Here is a 14,166-nt window from a genome sequence, read left to right on the forward strand (position 1 = left end):
AGAACCCCAGATTGCTTAAATCATGGTTTTTAAACAATTCATAAAAATGCTGCAGCTTAGACCAAATTTCATCAACCTCATCCAAATGTGCTAATATCTGACAGGATTTGTTGAAGTTATGGCCCTTTGTAAACACTATAAAAATTAAGTTTTCTAAATCCCAAAGGACCACAGGTCTTGTTTCACTTCACTCAGAGAATCACAGGACCGCAGGGATGTTGTGAGGGAAGGAAACAAACCAAACCAAGGTTTAAATTTTACCTCCCAGATGAGCACATATAGCTACAGCTCCCTTTGCATTTTTTCTTCACATCATGCTCCTCAAGGATCTCTGCTACATTCATCTGCACCCGTTCCCTCCAAAACACTTTTGTCTGTTCCTATACTCACGTATCATTTATCTCAAGTATGACATGAGAAAGTGATGATTTGCAAAATTTTCCTTTTCAGGCAGTACACAGCACACCATCCATGTCAGAGCAAATGAATCTCAGCTGCACAGCCTCCTAACAACTTCTGTAATCTCACAGTTTTAGGGTTGGCTTCCATAAATCCTGAGCAAGCACTCCACCATAATTAGCAGGTATCTTCCCTCAACACTCTTCCACACAAACACAAAAAGCCTTCAGCAGAAGCACACATAGGTAAAACACTGCTCATTCAACAATCCCTTAAACCAGAACTCCCAGCAGGTTATGGAGGGTCTCTGATAAGTCAGAACCCCACCAGAACTGATCTGCACAACCACAGCACGCTTCAGGAACTCAAGCACCCACGCTCACCTGGCAGCACAAGAAGGTCTCTGACCATCATCCTTCCTTCAAAAAGCACACATGACCTCCTTCCTGTCTCTGCCCCTGCTCTTTTAGAGTTTTCAAATTAGTGTTTCCCATTATACAATTGTTTCTGGAAAGTCAGAGCAAGTCCATTGCTACCACATGGCAACCATTTACCCTCAAACATGGCCTGGAACTGGCTACAGCAACAAAGCCAGTGCTATGCCTCTTTATTATAAAGTTGGTCTTATTCAGTACAGTCTAATTATTAAAAATATCTAACTGAAGTAAGAGAGGTGGGGATAAACAGCCAAACAACAGACAAATGGTCAAAATGCACCTGCATTGTTGTATGGAGACAGGGGGTAGAAGAGCTCAATGGCCCACAAAGACCAGAGTGTCAAACCCAAAGGGCGCAGGGCACACCCTGGGCTGCTGGAGCCAGGAGTTCCCAGGCACACACAGCTTATGGATAAAACAAGTGACCCACAAAATTGTGCAAAACAGGTCCTTTAGAGGAAGAATTCCCACAGGACAGAGGATGTCACAGTTGAGACCTGGGCTGATGGACAGCTGGGTCACACACACACCACCAGGAGCCCCACGGCATTTTGTTGTGCCTTGTGCTGTCCCCACCAGCCTGACAGGCAGCCTGCACAACAAACCCAGCACCATGTGGCTGGGCAAGGCTTGGAAAATCCCATCCAGACCCCAGGACAGATGGGATTAGAGGAAAATCTGAAACAGCCAGTTGTCACTAACCAGGGAGCAGCTGAACATGGGAAAGCTGGCAGGCTCTGGAGTACCTGGAATTGCTGGTCTCTGGAGTGAAAAAAAAAAAAAAAACCAACACAAAGGAAAAAAACCCCAAATGATACCTTGGTATTTTTGCCCCAAGGTTCACTTAACTGATCCAAACTTATGCCAATTTGTCTCTTAAACAGAACTTGAAATATCTTATTCTGCTTTCCCCTATCTATTGCACTACACAGAGCACACAGTCAAACCAAGGCTTTGTCTGGCCACCTGTTCCAGGTTTTCTGCCACAGTCTGTTGATTTCCAACCTTTTTAATGCATTCAAAATAAACACTTTCACAACTAATGTCACATCAGAACCTGCACTCTTGCAAAACAAATAAAAAGTACTAAAACCATGCTCTACATCTCAACAAGTACTCTTCCAAATTACACAAAAGATTGGGAAGGATCAGAGCAGAAGGAAGGATGGATTGATGCCCTTCACTGGCACAAGCTGGCACTAAGCAGGGTCCTCATCTTCACACTGACCATTATTTAAAGCTGCAACAGGGAAGGGAAAGACATGAAGTTACAGCCAAACCCCTTGAGAAAACCAGAATTGAGAGTGAGGAGGAAAAATCTGGGATAGCAGTAGCAACGTAACTTCTAAAGAATTTATATTGCATTTGCTGTCACTGAAAATGGTTTTCAAGTGACTTAATAGAAAAAAATATCAGGAATAAAGGATGTCTTGGAAAATACACTTTAATGTTTTCTGATTCCTTTGTTTTAGGTGCCAGTGAGAAAAATATGTAGAGATTTTCATGATGGGACAGAGGAGGTTCAGCATCACCAGAACAGTCCTGAGGATGGCTTTCTTTTAACAGTGTAACATGCACTGGCACACAGTCACACAGGCTGTGTTTAAAGTGTAACACCCATAAACCCCTGGAACACTGATCACAGCACTGTCTCTCCTGGAGATTTGTTAACGGTGTATTATCCTCCTACAATTGTTTCCTTTGTTGCCCAGCATAGCACTTGCCCATCTCAGAGCTTGTTAAACCTGAGCAATGAATAAACTTAGACACCCACATCCATTCTATGATACAAAGATTAAAACAACATGGTTTTGGGGGGGAAAAAAATCCACAAAACAAAAACCTAACAAAACTTTTAAACAAATTCTAGGCAAATGTATATAACAATATAACACAAGGAGATTAAATAAGGTTAAGAATCATGGTTATAATATGAAAGAATACCTAAAAATAAACATGTACTAAAATTTCCTCTAAAACAACTTAGCCAGGGTTCCAGTAATTTCGAACTTCAAACATTGGTGTTAGGTGAATGACATCACTAAAGCATCTCAACTGCTCTCCTTGGGAGGAGCAGCCACAAACCTGATGGCAAACACTCCTAACCCCGTATGGCCAAGTGGAAACTCAGCTCTGGAGCCAGCCCAGCTCTGCAAACACAGCAGTGGGAGAAGCAGGGGACAATTTATAAAAACAACAGATATTCAGATACATCATATGCTTATTTTACCTACCAAAACAAATTTCACAACTTCAGTATTGTGGGATGTGCAACAGGACTTCAGGTAATTCCAGACTGGCAAACATGGTTAAACAGCAACTCCCAAATATGGAATCCTGAAAGAAAACCATCACATTTCATCAGACAGTGATGCAAAATAACAGAAATACTCAACATAGTGATGAATGGCTCAATTTTTAGTACGCAGTTTTGCACCAAGTCAAACGCTCTCCTCAGCCATGTAAAAAGCATATATTGCTATATTCAGATTTGAACAGCAAAGCCTGAGGAGCTTGAAAAATCAACCTTTCATTACATGCAGAAAATGGAATACTTCCTTTAGCTGGAAATGACATTCTATTCTTCTAAACAGGGCAAGTTTTATCTAGAATAATGTATTTATTCAAGTCTTAGGACAAACTCCTCTTGATTAAACTAATCTTCAGAACGGAGAAACCAGCACAGGCAGGATGTCCCTCCACTCCTCCTGAGTAGGTGCCTAAACCAGCTCAGGTTAAGCTCATTCCAGAAGCACATTCCAAGCCCACAGGACCACCTCAGACAGGCATGGTTGCTGCAGGTAGCCAGCATGAAGAGGTGAATCCATTCCTAGCCCCTGCTCCTGGTCACGGGCTCACCAAGCTGCCCTCCAGCTCCAGGGATCATAAAAACGCAGCAGTAAAGCTAAATGGCTTTGGGACAACAAAACACTCGAATGGACGGGGTTCATAGGCACAGCCCAGAGGTGGTTCTCAAGGAGACATTCTGCTTACATGCTTGCCTGCTCATCAGTAGGGAAGGGGACTGCCCAAAAACAAACAGGGGAAGCAGCAAATGGAAGAACACTCAGAAAGAAAAAGTAGAGATTCGTTGTCTTCTATCTAAACAAAGCAAAGTTGCTTTAAAAGCCTTATTGTGCTGTGGCCTGTGCACTTTGCACCAAGCCAGCAACTCAGAGAGAAGGAAAGAAGTTTTACATTAAATCACATCATAGGTGCTTTGCAGCAGTTTTAATGGTCATCTAACACTTTTCGACCTCTCGTATCTTCTTGTATTTCTAAGTAATTGTAACTCAAGAAGTGTAGCACTAAGTCGAATGCCTGATGGATAAACCACATGCAGTGACCTGTTTCCAGCCACATGCACCTGCCTAAATACCATGACCAAACACCAAGCTGAGGAGCAAAATCATTTGAAATAGGAAATTTTAGTATTGTTGTATAAGCCAAAACTAAAAAAGGTTTTCACATTCTACAGCAGACACTGCACTAGTTCTATTTTTTCACCCTTTCCATAAAAAGATGTTCAACAGCCTAAAGCTGAGTCTTGTAACAAACTGGCTGGTTACCTCCAAAGCCAGGCCAAGACTTCACAGGAAAGGCCAGGCCATGGAAAAGCTGGTTTTAAGGAAGTTTCCAAGATGCAGCAGCCATTCCCCACGCTGAGGGCCTGTGCCTTCGCCCAGCAGGGTGAGGGTGATATTGGCTAAAGCATGGGGAAGTGGAGGGAAGAAAAAAATCTTCTGAACTCCTTGGTGCAAGGAACCAAAGGGGTTTTGTTCCTTCAGTTCTCCCTTCTGAGTGTCCCTCACCACGACACCCAAATGCTCCAAAGAAGGACTGGGAAAGACAGGCTGCCCTATAGCAAGATCCAGTGAGAAACTGAGGATGGTCAGCATGGGCTATGGGAAAAAGAAAAAATAACTGTTGCTGTCTCCATTCCCAGTGTGCCCATGGGATGAGACCAAACTTGGTTAAGGAAAATAAGCAATCTACATTGGTTCAGTAACTCCAACTTTCACTACAGTAAGTTATCTGACAGACCTGGACACTGAGCACACATCTTAGCAGACCCCAAGGAATCACAGAAACAGCCCTGTGAAGTGTTCCAGCTACAGGAAGAGTTTTGTTTAGAGTTTACGCTTTCCCAAACATGAAGAAAACAAACCAAGCATGTCTCCAGCAAGGCAGGCTTTGTTCCACTCACACTGACACAGAACTGGTCACTGCTCCTCACACTGGTCTGCTGCACTCTCAAGCCAAAACACTGAAACCCAAATGTTTCTGACAAAGAGAAAATTACAGCTTGTTATAACACACATGACTCTTTGCAGTGATGTCCTGATGTAGCCTGACAGCAGGTTTAATGAAACATCAGTTTGTTAAAGGCTCAAGAAGTTTGCTGAACGCCAACGACTCATGCCAGCTGCAATGGACACACCTCAGCTGAGCCATTCCGTTTTATTCCGACAGAATTTGACTGCTGAGGTGCTCAGGACTGCTCCAAAAAGCAGAATGGTAACTTCAGAATAAGCAGCTAAGTTAGCCATGTAGAAATTATCCCTTTCAGCAGCTGAGATACAAACCAAGGCACAAGGGAAATGAGATTCAGCAATTTTCTTGGGAGCTGAGTCCACCCAGCACAATATTGGGTCAATCAATTCCCATTGGCTGAGTTACTAATTTCCCATGGTAAGGATATTTTCATTTGGAAGAAGCACACAGTGAATACTGACAGAGCTTTGCAATACATAACTTTCCACAAGGATCCACCAACGCAATCAGCAAACAAAATGAGATGCTATTTAAAATTAGGAGCATCTTGACTGTATTTGATCTTGTCTTCAAAAGTTATGAAAAATGCCTTTTTAAGTTGCAATCTGTGCTCTGCGTTACAACAAGCTTTTTATTTAAACCAGAATTTAACCACTACCAGACCTTTCTGGGCTGACACACCCCACAGGTGCTCCTTTATCACCAAATTCTCACAGGGCTTCCTAAACATCAATATAACCAGCCCAGAAATGCATGTGATCATCAGCACTGAATTAAGGTTTGACCGAAAACTGCACCTTCTGCAATATTGTTCCTTCTTACATCTAATAAACATCCAGGAAATCTCAGCAAAGCTTTTAAAATTTTGAAATTATGTAAAGGATGAAAAAAAAATTGAAGCTAAAACAAACAGCTTAAAAGTATTTATTTGATAGGAGACACTCAGTATCAAGGAGACTGTTTTCCCTGACCAAAAAACGAATCTTCATATAACAGAAGTAGGTACACCTTTGGTTAAAATCAACATTATTCTGAGAGTTTCCTGACTGTATAAAAACTTGCAGCTTATTTTGTGCTGCTCTGGGCTTTTAGGAAAATCGAATTTCAAGTGTTATTTATTGTCACTACTGCAATTAAGAACCATGCAAGCAGCTTAGGACCTTCTGGTAAAATGTGAATGCAACAGAATTGAAGAGCAATGCATTCTTGTAGGGGTGAGAAGAGCACTCCCAAAAAACCTTTCAAAGAAACATTCTGCCATGCATGCAAGAGGTTGAAATGAGGCAGTCTTTAAGGTCTCCCCCCAACCCAAACCATTCTGGGATTCTGTAAATGCAGACCAGAGGCTTAACTCAGTCTCTGTGAGCTACACAGGAACCACAATGAAAAACACAATCTCACACCAGCTGCGTGGTCCTAGCAGGTAGCTTGATTTTCAAAACTATAAAAATTATAAAATTCAAATGATTTGCATAGGACTTGGAGAATTCAATAGCATGCATCTTTTGGTGCATGCTAGATGCACCAAAACTAGAATAACTAGATTCCTTTCGTCCACCAGACCTAAAGCTTCGGGTCCCATATATGCAACTGAGCATAAGCAACTTCTTGTCCCAAATTATTGGTTTACATAAGTTAATTTAGACAAGGTACCATTAATCTCCTGTACTTTTCTATTTTTCATACCAATTAAATCCAAAGCCCTGTGCAGGGCTATGTTTCAGAGCACTCATGCCAGCTGGAGAAGCAGGCAACAGGTCTCGGGTCCAAGAAGATGATGGCCCTCATGAGCTGTGGAGTCCCACACGTGTCTCCATCCCTCACCCCAGCTCCTAAACCAACAGCACTGTCACACACTGGTTGCTTTTCTTTTTCCCCAAATGCATAAAGAAGAGTTATTTACTGAGTTACATCCTCAGGGCTCTCACATATACGTGACCAATTCAGTACTTATTCCTATTTTTGATTACTGCAGCAGCAATTTTTGATGTGCCACTCAGTGTGCAGGTGGGATGCTGTTCCATTGGATGGCAAATAATGAAAAAATATTTCTCAAGTGACTGAGAAATATCCCCAGCTCCTGGACCTCTGGAAAACTTCCAGAAAACTACCAACGAGCCTGCGTAATACAAAGCTTAGATTAACTTTAAACTCTAGCAGCATCACTCTAATTAGCCAGGGCACAAGACAATCTCAGTTATCTTCATCCTTTTGAGCTAAACCTCCAGCTTTCCATGCACAAACATGCTGACACCATGGCTGAAATGCTCAGTTATCTGCAATTAATGGGTGGCTCCTGCTGAAGAACACCAGTGACCTGCTCTGGAGGGGACAGCAGAGTCTGTAACAGTGACAAGACAAAACACAAAATATCCACGGCCCTGGTAAAGCAAAGGTGTCTTCCTTGTCTGGCTGGTGGAAATGGAAAGACTCGCCTGGAGATGGAAAACGCCTCACCTGATGAAGCATCTTCCCTTCTGCCTCAACTTGGTATCATCTGGGGTTATTTCTCCTTCCACTGCTGGCCCTCACCTTTCCCTACACATTCTTTCTCATTCCTTCAGTGCCAGCTGTGCATTAAGGAAAAAGCTTATGCTTGAAGGCAGTTTTTGCAGCACCGAGGGTCAAGTCCTGCTGCTCAGTGCCCTACACACCAGCAGGCCTCCTGCTCCCTCACACCATCCCTGCACCACAGCTTTGCATTTCTCAACAGAGACCACGGGATTTTGAAAGACACCCTCATCACGCCTTCTGCCCGTCAGAGGTTCTCTATCGACCCATAAAATGTCACCATTCTCAATGCAAACTGTTACAGCCACATTAACTCTTCAACCCCTTCAGCAGCAAAGCCTTTGCCGCTGCAAATCTATTAAATTTAGTGAGTCTGTGTAATTGGGTTGTAACTCCAGCTTCCATCCAAAAGCAATTGCTGTTGTACTAGAAAATCAAAATATACTGCCAATTTAAGGTTTAGTTATCATGTTGAAACATTTAACATCTCCCACAAAGGCAGGAATCTTTGTCATGCTCAGGCAGCACAAAGAATGGCATTGCAGCTGTTCAGCAGAGTTTACCTCCATAACCTGTATTTTCAAATATTTAAGCCACTGAAACGTGGAAACACCAACACTTCCAGATGCACAAGGACCTGGAATTCTTTGGCTTCTCCACTCCCAGTACTTTCTTATGTTAGAGAAGCATCTATTTTTCCACTAGAAAAATGTAAAATTACTCCATCACCTGGAAGCCTTTTGTAAACAACCTGTTCCTCCAAGTCCTACAGAAGGACAGGCCTTCCAGAGAGAATGGCTGGAGAGCGCTGCTGGGAGATTTCCAGCCCAAATCCAATGCCTAACAGAAGACCCTTCCATGGGTTCAAAATACTAAGAAATGTTATTTCTCAACTGAAGATCAGATATGTGTGCAGCCCCCCACGTTCTGATCTTTCCTCTCCTAGGAGAGTCCGGACACAGTGTTACTGTACAACATTTCCTCCTGGAGCCGGGTAAGTTTCCGAGGAAGCCACACGGCTCAGTGGATACTTAGAATCTCTGGCAAGCACCTCGCAGCCGTGATGCAGGCACTGTGCGCAGCCCGGCCCGGCCACACGCCCTGAAACCTTTGTTTCTCACTCCACAAGATACATAGAAAAGCTGAGACCATTTGCTATAACGTGAAAAGAGCTGCCAAATCCAAAAGTTGTGGTCATTACGCTTGGTAACCTTTATGGAAAATGCCAGATTTGTTCTTTGTGGTTGTTTTCACATATAGGAAATACTGAAAGGTGCCTTAGCTAAATCCAGTCAGAAAAACATACAATCATTACAAAACCAACAAGAGGCACGGTCTTTCTTCTAAGAGAGGTTTTACTACAATAAAACCTCTGAGAAAGGTTTCCCTACAGTTCCCAGCGAGGGGAATGAGCAAAAATGTGTCTACGAGGAGGCTGAGGGATTATGGAGAGACAAAGCTCATGAAGCTCCAACCTGCTGCCAGGATGCAGAGGCACAGAAGAGCTCTGCCCTTCCATTCCCCAAAGCAGCGGGAAGGAATCAGAGCCCTGAGCTTCCTGAGATGGTTTTAAAGTAGCTGAAATTTAGAGAAATGCAGAAATCATACGGAGGGAACGAGTGAAGAGCCTTTTTCCGACTGGTTTAAGAGTCACCGAGGACTCGAACAAAAGCGAAACGTCAACGCGGCCCGGCTGACACGGCACAAAGCCGTCACCGCCCGCATGAGGTCAGGGATGAGGGACCGGCTCACACAGCGGCCGGACCGCGGGCAGCTCCCGCGTCTGACAGCGCTGCCGGCCCGGCCGCGCTCCCCCCGGGCCGGGCCGGGCCGCAGCCTGGGAGCGCGGCCGAGGCCGGGGCGCGGGGCACACGGGCGGCCCCGCACCCCCGCACGGGGAGAGCTGTCCCGAGGGCACCCGCGGTGGCGGCTGCTTCTGGGAGCGGGGACAAAGTGTCTGCCTGGTGAAGCTGAATCAAAAATAATAGTCGGGGCCTTTGTAGGAAATTTCTGGGAAATTAGGTTTTTAATTCGGATGAGTTTTAATTTAGAACGTTTCATCCAAAGGTTTCTGACTCTTTGAACGTCACTGAATCATACTTTCGTTTTACCAGTGGGGAGATGGGGAAGAAGCCAGGGAGGGACGTGGTGTGGACTCAGCAAAGGCCACAATGCTGAATTTTAATAAAAAGTCCATTAATTGATTAACGGACAGGCCCATGGGCCCAAAATCCCCACGGGGCAATGCTAGATCCCTAAAATCCCTAAATCCCCTCAGCACAGAGGGGTTCCACAGCTGAAGGGACCCTCAGAGGGCACACAGCCCTTTGGCTTGTCTCTTCCTACATCCTTTATGAATATGAGAAATTATTTATACAAAACCTCTGAAATGTCTGGTTTCTTGCCCATCACTGCTGTGGCCAAAAGCTCTTGCCTGGCACTGGGGAAGAAATGACACACGTGGCAATTCCTATTTCAGGGTAGGAAAACAATCAAAAGTCCTTTGTGTGAAAAATAAAGCCTTTGTTCCTACAGAAGCACATATGATTCAGTAGCTGAAGCAGGTTCAGTGGCCTCAGGAGGGGTTTCAGGAGAGTGTGCAGCTGGAGCCAGCCCTCACAGCCACCCTTGGCTTCATGTGGAATACGGCTGGAAAAACAACATGAAAAAGGGATTTTTTTTTTTTTTAATTTTCATTTTTTTCTTTTGTAAAAGCTTTTAAATGCAACAAACCTACATTTCATCGGGCATTACTGCTTGCAACATAGAGAAAAACACTATTTATAAGTCCACATATAAGTGCATTCCACAAGGCCCACCAAAAGAAGCAGTTAGTGTCATGGTCAGCACAGGACTTACCTGGCGTGTTAGCTGTCCTGCTGTGTCAGAGCTTGGGCAGAGTGCATCTCCTGGGCTGGCAGGGGCTGAGGAATCCTTCACTCGAGTTCTGTTCTGCTCCTGCCTTTTTGTGTCTTCCACAGCCTCTGGGGAGCAATTCCAGCACTTCTCCAGTGTGCTGAGACAAGGGCAAAGCCCCCTAAGCCCCGAGACCCTCCGAGATGTCGGCCCGAAGAGACAGGGATCAGTGACAGCGAGGAACATTCCATCGGTCTGATCATCCCCGGGAGTTTCCATTTGCCTTTGTGCAGATGATTCCCAGGCTTTGCCTAGCTCTGCTCCTGGATTTTGGGATTGGCTGGAAACAGAAGGAAGCTGAGTGAAAATTTCTTTGGTACCAAGAATTAACCCTTTTTTCCCAAGTGACTTCATGTTTTCCTTGTTTCATGAGACTCTTCTTAAACCAGCTGCACTGCACTTCCTTCTCCAGCCTCATCTTCCCCAAAAAGCAACCCCCAACACAGAGACATCATAGCGCTGCTTCCTAAAAACTTCCAAAACTTCCCACTCCTGTTGCTGTTCTTGTCGTGCCAGATTGTCCCTCAGGATTCTTGGCTTGTTTGGTTTTATCTGTATTATGCACATTAGTACCAGGCATGTCTCAAATCCCTCAGCAAACAAGAACAAGCCAAATGCTGCTTTCCAAAACCCAACTTTGCTGGAAGCACAATACTGAGGTGTCCCACCAAGATCTGCTCAAACACCCAAGTGCTGTGACTTTCTGCTCTGGGATGGAGAGGTCCCACAGGGACAACTTCCCTGTGCCTAACCACAAAGGGAGTTTGCCAACGAGCTCTCCCTTCCTCAGCAGCCTGAGGCCTGCACATCCACTTCACTCTTCAGAGCACACTGCTTCCCACGGCTTCTGATGCTTCTGCTCACTGCTGGGAAAGATCAGAACTGGTTCAGTCTTCACATAATTAAAATTAACCCCAATTCTCTTAGAATAGCCTTGTCACAAGGGTAAGGAAGCAAAAGGAAAGGGGAGCTGAAGGGACACCAGAGTGACAGAACACAACCAAAGACCTTTTTGAGGCATCTCTGCCAGAGACCGGCAGTTGAAGGACCCCCAGGTGGCCTTGGCATCCATTGGCAGAGGGGAAAAGGGAATAATGTCATGTGGAGGGGCGAGAGGGGAGAAACATGGGGCAGCTCCAGACCTGCCACATCACAGCCTCAGCAGTGTGCTGCAGGCTGACCTCCAGAGCTGAGCTTACTACACAGCCTGGGTGTTCCTGGGTCTTGCCCAGGCTCTGTACAGCATAAACAACACAGGAGAAGCTGTGGCTGCCCCATCCCTGGAAGTGCCCAAGGCCAGGCTGGACAGGGCTTGGAGGAACCTGGGATATGGGAAAATGTCCCTGCCCAGAGCAGCGCTGGAACTGGATAGTCTCTAAGGTCCCCTCCAACCCAAACCGTTCTGTAATTTTTTTGTCTTTCTGTTTGTGGAACTCATCCAGGAGCAGACCCTCAGTTTGTTTGGGATGCTGAAGCTTTTCTGCAAAACAAGGACATAGACTAATACCAGAGCACCTGAAGGGAAGGAGGGCTACCTGCAGCAGAGACAGGTGTTTAAGCTGCCTCACTGTCCAAACAGAACACAAATGCATTTGATATCATGACAATCAAAATTGTAGGTTTATTTACACGCATTTTCGTATGGCAGTATTTTCAAATGACAGGTATTGCAGAGAAAAATTACTTGAAGAAAATAATTTCCCCTCTAACACTGGTACAATGCTCACTTGGAGAGAAGAAAAGGAGATCTGTTGCACTGCAGTCACTCTCACTGTTAAACTGTGAGTGTGGTGAGAAAGAGAGAGGTGGGCAGTTGGCCACAGGTGTGGCAGGTGAGGCAGGGCTGCACAGGAGTTCACCTCTCCTCCTCCACTCCGAGGACATGGAAAGGTGGAACCTGCTGGCTGGGGAACACTCCTGGTGGGTGAAGGTCCGTGGCTGCCCAGGAGCTGTTGTAACACGGGATGCTCCACACAGGCAGCCAGGGCCAGCTCTGCCAGGACAATCTGCACCTAAAAGTGCTGTGACCACCGCTGAGCCCTTCGAGGGCAGCATGTGTCAGTGCTTTGGTGCTCCTACTCTACCTGCCCTCCACACAAGTGTGCTTCATTTCCAATGGTGCCTGCCTCTCTGGAAGCAGCTCTGCCTGTCAGAGCTTTCCTTTCCCTGGCTAGGGGCCAGTTTCCATCACTGAGGTATGAAAGAGCTTTCCAAAACCACTGGAAACGCCTGGGTGCTACAGGAACTCTTCCTGCCCCATCTGATTCTTTGCAAAACTTTACCAACGCCTCCGTGGTTTTGATGTTGATAAAAGAGTTGCAGGTTTCCTCGCAGGGTGTTTGCCGAGGCCTGACTCCCCTTTTTGCCCCGGACCAGCCCTGTCGAGCTGGGCAGCAGCGGCAGGGGGCTCTGAGATGATCGGGGCAGAGTCTCCCGCGGGTTCCCGGAAGGTGACCCGTCCGGCCGACACTCGGTGGCACTTCCTGACTCGCTGCCCCAGCTGAGGGGCTCCTCAGGTGACACTGGTAGCGCTGCAGGACGCTGGTCATCACCCCTGGAGACGGGCACCCGTAGCTGCTGGCCCAGCAGCGGCTGCTCCGTGCCCGCCCTGCCCCGGCAGTGCCCGCTGCCCCGGGCACGGGCAGGACGCGCTGCTGGAGCTGCTGCAGCGCGGGAGCAGCCGCTGTGCCCGGGGCTGCTCTTCAGCCGTACTCGGGGCTCCCTTGGCCTGTGCCCAGCCACACCAGCAAGTGACTGCTCACCCTGGCCAGCCCAGCAGCCCCTGCCCGCCCGGAGCGCTGGGAGCAGGCTCCAGCCCCGCGCCATGCCTGGGCACACACGGGACAGGGACGGGAACAGAGCGCACAGCCCAAAGCCCAGAGCATCCTCATCCCCGCGCTGCAGGAGGGTAGTGCTTGCTCCTGCTCGTCCCCCTCGGCTGCTCGCTGTGCCCGGGTGAGCAGCAGCGCCCAAAGCCAGCAGGCAGTTTGTCACCTGTGCCTGAGAGGGCGTTCAGCCCTTGGGAAAAACATGGATAAACTGCTGAAGCTCAACGGCAGAGCCTGGCTCCGGTTTATCCTCATGTGAAACCAACACACATTGATGGGGAGTGCTGCAAACCTGGGCAGAAACAAGCTGGCCACATTCCAGATCATATTTTGTCATGCTTAGTAAAGGCATCATTTAAACATCTATTTACTTTGTTTGTGTTTATTTGGTTCCCTTTTAAATAGTTTTGTTTTTTTTTCCCAGCCCCTTTGTATTTTGTGTTCTGTGTTCCTCACTGACACTTCCATGATGAAGTTTCAGGACAATTTCTGCTTTAGAGCTGTCAGATGCCTGCAAGGGCCAGGCTGAAATCAGCACAGGTGCTCTGTACACACACATCTCTGCAATACACCCCTTTATTTCACAATGCCCATGTCCCCTGTACCAAGGGAAACATCAGGTATTTCTTGGTACCTCATGTTAAATTTATCAGATCTTAAATTCATTAGATGTTAAATTCATCAGATCACAACAGATGGGCTCAAAATACCAGTGACACCAGGCCAATTAGCAGATTAAAGGTGTCCATGTTGGATACATCTGTGCTGTACCGATGCTGCTTTTAAACAGAAAAAAAATT

At 46.3% G+C, this 14,166-nt stretch overlaps 1 protein-coding gene across 3 annotated transcripts in view; it reads right to left on the reverse strand.

The window, feature by feature from the left end:
* NCOA6 (nuclear receptor coactivator 6) overlaps nt 1–5,061 on the reverse strand; it is a 39,564-nt gene extending 34,503 nt beyond the window's left edge. For 2 of the 3 annotated variants that reach the window (XM_041490429.1, XM_041490427.1), the window contains exon 1: nt 3,071–3,173. The gene's annotated coding sequence lies outside the window, so the exon portion shown is untranslated. Of the gene's footprint in view, nt 1–3,070; nt 3,174–5,043 lie in introns of those variants that run through there. The other variant, XM_041490428.1, reaches the window with a different exon arrangement.
* Between the last annotated feature and the right edge of the window lie 9,105 nt (nt 5,062–14,166).

Source organism: Pyrgilauda ruficollis, unplaced genomic scaffold, assembly GCF_017590135.1.
Source record: "Pyrgilauda ruficollis isolate IOZ18807 unplaced genomic scaffold, ASM1759013v1 scaffold123, whole genome shotgun sequence".
Taxonomy (NCBI): Eukaryota; Metazoa; Chordata; class Aves; order Passeriformes; family Passeridae; genus Pyrgilauda; species Pyrgilauda ruficollis.